Genomic DNA, 6,004 nt, shown 5'->3' with positions numbered 1-6,004 from the left:
ATGAAAACTATGTCCCTTTTCTTTTTCCCTTATTTCCTATTGTCTTAATCTTTCCTTTTCCTTACAGGAAAATCCATAGGACCATAATTTGCAATGGCTTTAGGTAAGGCTCATACTCTAGCAGAAAAAACAGAGCAACTGTTTGGGTTTGTGGGCTAATAGGTAAAACACAGGAAACAATTCCACTAATGCCAACATCTCTCTGAGTTCCCAAAGAGAATTACCCTGAAACCCCAAAGGAAGAGAAAGCAATCCTTGATGTTCTAAATGTCACTGCTATTTGCTTGCCTACACTCACTGAAAGGAATATCCCAATCTTTCCAATTAATAACCTAACCACTATCAAATACAGAACATCAAACCAAGTGATGCCTACAAAAGGTATATTATGCTTCCAGGCATCACATACTCAAGACTTGGGGACTATCTATGTGGGCACCGGTGATTATTTGTATAATGTTATTGGATTAAATATAGTAAGGTGCTTTTCCACTAAATGTGGTTATACACACTTATGCTATAAAGGGAACAGGTCGGAGGCAAGATGATCAGCTAGATGCAGCCAGAAGGAACATCTGCCACCAAGAGACTGGGATATCAGGAAGACCGGCGCACTCCTAGCAGATCTTAAGAGGGACGGCATTGAGAGTGGATGAAGGGAAGACACAGATGCTGCGCTGAAGAGGGAGGAAGCGGGGAACCCTGCAAGGGGCTACCACACACTAAGACTCGTTCCTGGCTCCTGACTCCTGGAAAAGGGGTGAGTTGAGCAGGCAAGCAGCAACTGACTCTCACCACAGGCCTCTGGAATCTGGCAGGAGACCCCAGGACCCCCATGGACCCTTGAGCTTGCAGGGAGAGCTGCTTAGAGAAGTGGTAGGGGCAGAACTCCAGCTGGTACAAAGCCCAGAGGCTTTGGTGCGGGAGCATCTGTAGTGGATTGTGGCCAGGGATGCCCATCACCCATGACTCACCTTGCTCCCCTAAGAGACTTCAACCCTAGAGGAACTATCAGACTTGAAAAATGCAGGGCAGTCTTGCCTATGAGACCTGGCCGATCGGAACTAAGCACTCCTCAGTTTCCTGGCCTCTCCTGGGCCTCAGCCTGGCTGTCCCTGCTTGCAGTGCAGCCTTAGATGCCCAGGTTGGGTGCGTCCTGGGGGCCTACACCATAGCACCTGAGTTGGCAGATCGTGCCTGAATGGCAGAGAACTCCAGTACCACCCCCACCCACAACAGACCGTGCACCAGACCACCTGATCCCACTCTCTCCTCCCACTGCAGCCTCCCCCATGGCACCTTGCCTGCAGGCGCTGGCATGCAGCCAACCCCCGAATCACTTTGCCAGCACCTGTGCACACAGACCTTGCCTCCAATTTCCTGCCAGTGTGTGGGTGCATGTGCACCTGGCCATGCCACTACTGCTGGCTTGAGTACACTGCACCCGACCACCATGCTGCCACTGCCACTGGAGTATCTGCAGGTACGGAGACCACCAGTACCCCACTCCGACACCAACATTGCCACCAGCTGCAAAACTAGGCACAGTGACCAGTGGACCTGCCCTGCGCCCTGCGCAGCCACTGCAGCCAGCATAAACGTGCGCACATTTGGCACCAGTCCCGCAGCCACCAGTACCCTGCCCCTGTGTCAACACTGCCAGTGGTGTGAAACTATGCATGGAGACCAGCAGCCTGCCCTCCTACCCTGAGTGGCCACTGCTACCCGTGCGAGCACACGCACAGAGGGCACACAAAATCTAGCAGCAGCCACAGCGCCCCACCCCCATGCTAACACCACAGCCACTACAAATGCCTGCACAAAAACAGCACCCTTGCAACTGCCAGCACCCCTCCGAAGCTGATGAGTGTGTACCACACCCCACTGCTATTGCTGGCACGTGCATATGAGGACAGATCCCACTGCCACTGCCATACAAAGCACTTTGGCTGGCACCACCCATTGAAGTGTTCTGACCAGTGGTCCAGAAATATCTTGGCCCCTCCAGCACAGCAGGTTCCTAACCTCCAGTGGCCAGAGAACAAAGCCAGGGGCCTGATATCAGCCCCCCAGAATTACAGCATACAGTCCAGGAATCCTGAGTTGAGCCTTGGCCCCTGAAAACCTTCTAGAAATGAAGCCAGTTGACTAAACCCACTTTATACCACAATTAAACACACAAGGACATAAAGTAGGATAAAAGAAAAAAAATCATCCAAAGGATAGCAACTTCAGGGACATGAGCCCACAAAGATAAAAAAGAACCAGTGTAAAAACTGACAAAAGCACTAGAGTATCTTCTTACCTCCAAAAAACTACACTAGTTCCCCAGCAATGGTTCTTAACCAGGCTGAGATGGCTGAAATGGCAGAAATAAAATTCAGAATATAGACAGGAATGAAGACCATCAACATACAGGATAAAGTCAAACCCAATCCATGGAATCTAAGGATTACAATAAAATGATACAGAAGCTGATAAACAAAATGGCCATTATAAGAATTAAACTGATCTGACAGAGCTGAAAAACACACTACAAGAATTGCATAATGCAATCACAAGTATTAACAGCAGAATTGACCAAGGTGAGGAAAGAATCTCAGAGCTTGAAGATGGCTCTCTGAAACAACTTGGAGAAAAAAACAATAAAGAAGAATGGACAAAATTTCCGAGAAATATGGGATTATGTAAAGAGACCCAATCTACGACTCATTGATGTGACTGAAAGGGAGACAAACCAAGCAACTTTGAAAACATATTTCAGGATATCGCTGATGAAAACTTCCCCAACCTTGCTAGAGAGGCCAACATTCAAATTCAGGAAATGCAGAAAACCCTTGTGAAATACTACACAAGCAGACCAACCCAAAACATACAGTCATCAGATCCTCCAAGGTGGAAATGAAAGAAAAAATGCTAAAGGCAGTGAGAGAGAAGGGGCAAGTCACCTACAAAGGGAACCCCATCAGGCTAACAGCAGAACTGTCAGTAGAAACTCTACAAGTCAGAAGAGATCAGGGGCTTACATTCAGCATTCTTAAAGAAAATAATTTTCAACCAAGAATTCATATCTGACCAAACTAAGCTTCATAAGCAAAGGAGAAATAAGATACTTTTCAGACAGGCAAATGCTAAGGGAATTTGTTAACATTAGACCTGCCTTACAAGAGTTTTGGAAGGGAGTGCTACCTATATAAAGGAAAGATTGGGTTACCAGCCACCACAAAGACACACTTAAGTAGGTAGATTAGTAACACTATAAAGCAACCACACAGACAAGTCTGCATAGTAACCAGCTAACAATATGATGACAAGATCAAATCCACACATATCAATACTAACCTTGAACGTAAATGGGCTAAATGCTCCAATCAAAAGAAACAGTGTGGCAACTTGGATAAAGAAGCAAAATCCAATGGTATGCTATCTTCAAGAGACCCACCTCACATGCAATGACACTCAGAAGCTCAAAGTAAAGGGATGGAGAAAAATCTACCAAGCAAACAGAAAGAAAAAGGCAGGGGTTGCTATTTTAATTTCAGACAAAACATACTTTTACAAAAATAAAAAAAGACAAAGAAGGGCATTACATAATGATAAAGGGCTCAATTCAATAAGACCTAACTATCCTAAACATACATGCACCCAACAGAGAAGCACCCAGATTCATAAAGCAAGCATTCGGAGACCTACAAAGAAAGTTAGATAATAGTGGGAGACTTTAACACCCTACTGACAGTATTAGGCAGATCATCAAGGCAGAAAGCTAACACAGATAATCAGGACCTAACCAACCAACACAGGAACAGAAAAATACCACGTTCTCACTTATTAGTGGGAGCTAAACATTGAGTACACATGGATGCAAAGAAGGGAAACAAACATTAGGGCCCACTTGAGGATGCAGGGTGGGAGGAGGGTGCAGATTTAAAACTACCTATTGGGCACTATGCTTATCACCAGGTGACGAAATAATCTGTACACCAAACCCCCACAATACCCAATTTGTCTATATAACAAACCTCCACATGTACCTCTGAACCTAAAAGTTAAAAAAAAATGAAAATAATAAAATGTAAAACATCTTTTTAAAAGGAGGGGAACTATAAAAAAGTAAGTTTCCTCCTGGACCTTGTTCAGGAGCTATGCAGATGTACCAGTGGATGAACTGAACTGACTCATGCTCAAATACCACTAGGTAGCCCTCTTTTCCAGCCTCAGAGGGTCTGCCTATATTGGTCTACAGAAAATATGCTTACTCCATTTTGCTCCCCACTGGTTAGGATCTTGCTATTTGGCATGGTTCAATCCTGCCTTCCAAATAGCTTCCCCAAAAGTCCCCATAAATACCTCCTATTATCAGAGTCTAAAATGGTCAGCAATTGAAATTAGCACCAACCTTGGAATCGATGAAGAAAATAAAGATAAGCTAGTTTCCAGCCGAGCACGGTGGCTCATGCCTATAATCCCAACACTTTGGGAGGCCAAGGAGGGTGGAACATGAGGTCAGGAGATTGAGACCATCCTGGCTAACACGGTGAAATCCCGTCTCTGCTAAAAATACAAAAAAAAAATCAGCTGGGCGTGGTGGCGGGCGCCTGTACTCCCAGCTACTCAGGAGGCTGAGGCAGGAGAATGGCGTGAACCTGGGAGGCAGAGCTTGCAGTGAGTCAAGATCGCGCCACTGCACTCCAGCCTGGGCAACAGAGCGAGACTCCGTCTCAAAAAAAAAAAAAAAAAAGATATGCTAGTTTCCACTGAGGAAAGATTACAGTGGGGCTCCTGGGGACTCACTCTTTGTGGTGGTTGGGTGCTAGTCATATGGAATTTAAAACTAATGCACAGATAGGGAAAAATCTTATTTTATGACCAACTGGACCTCCTGGGGTAGGAGCCACCCTCTGAAAAAGTATTTAACAAAAGCACTTAATGGGATATCATGCAGCCTTAGATCTCTTCTTTGCTCATGTTGGGGGTTATGTATGGTGCTAAACAAAACTGAATGTTGTACCTATTTTTCCAGATTTTGCTACTACAGAAAATTCAATACAATTTGTAGCTGATACTGTTGTTTCTTTGGACACTGTCACCATATGCATGAAAGAAATTTCTCAAGGGAACAGAACACATGATGTTTGCAGGAGGAGCTAAAGATTAGTTTGCAGGCATCCCAAATGGTGGACAACAAGCTGGGCTTTCCCAAGGTTTTCTAATCTTTATATGTTTTCCAGTGGGTCTCCAGATTCCTATGACTTTTGTTACAAGGCTAATGACAAAAAATGGCTACCTCTTTAAATAAGACCATTTTACAGCAACCACAGTCCTTAATCACCACTACTTCCCAAACAAATACAATGATTAACTGGTCTCAAATACTGGTGAACCGTCCATATTGCCTGAACTTTGACTTGTTTGATTTTGATGAGTATGGTTCATAGGGGCTCCTGTCAAGGAGTACACTTCAGTTTCTTGGTATTATTCTCCTGAAAGTCACTGTAATAGTCTCCTTGGTGTGTGATATCCACTCAATAGTCTTAAGTACTTTTATACAGCCATCCATTATGCGTTAAATGGTCTTACTGACCTGACATCATGACTTGTGAATTCCATACTGAGACCAAACAAGTCCATTATAATGGTGATGGAGAGTGGCATCGATGCCTAAGGTTTTGGTCAATGTCTTCAAGATCGAGAGACTGACCAAAAGGAAACTGTTAAATAAGCAGGAGGCCATTACTAACTGCAATCAAGAACACACCAAAACCTAACTCAGGAGTGTATTTTTATAACAAATAGCCAAGTCTGGCCAATCACAAACAGCCAAGCCTCAGCCCATCAGATGAGGCAGCCTTAGATCTCCTTAGATCAGACCATACCTATGGGACATCAGGCAGCCTTAGGTCTCCTCTTTGCCTTATTTAGGCAAACACCTACCTGTAGTCCATCAAGTTATTCCTGTACTCTACTTCTGTTCAGCTGATAAAAGCACACTTTCCTTGCTGTA

Source organism: Pongo pygmaeus, chromosome 10, assembly GCF_028885625.2.
Source record: "Pongo pygmaeus isolate AG05252 chromosome 10, NHGRI_mPonPyg2-v2.0_pri, whole genome shotgun sequence".
NCBI classification, from domain to species: domain Eukaryota; kingdom Metazoa; phylum Chordata; class Mammalia; order Primates; family Hominidae; genus Pongo; species Pongo pygmaeus.
Note: the sequence above shows the minus strand (reverse complement) of the source record.